Here is a 227-nt window from a genome sequence, read left to right on the forward strand (position 1 = left end):
CCTCTGCCTGATAATCGCCAGCTGAGCCTCGCGACACCTGCCCACTCATCTGCTTGATAATCGTCAGCTGAGACTCACGACACCTGCTTGCTCATCTGCTTGATAATCGCCAGCTGAGCCGTGCGACACCTGCCCACTCATCTTCTTGATAATCACCACCTGAGCTGCGAGACACCTGCCGGCTCCTCTGCCTGATAATCGCCAACTGAGCCTCGCGACACCTGCCC

This window comes from Bison bison, unplaced genomic scaffold (assembly GCF_000754665.1).
Source record: "Bison bison bison isolate TAMUID 2011002044 unplaced genomic scaffold, Bison_UMD1.0 scf7180017864233, whole genome shotgun sequence".
Taxonomy (NCBI): Eukaryota; Metazoa; Chordata; class Mammalia; order Artiodactyla; family Bovidae; genus Bison; species Bison bison.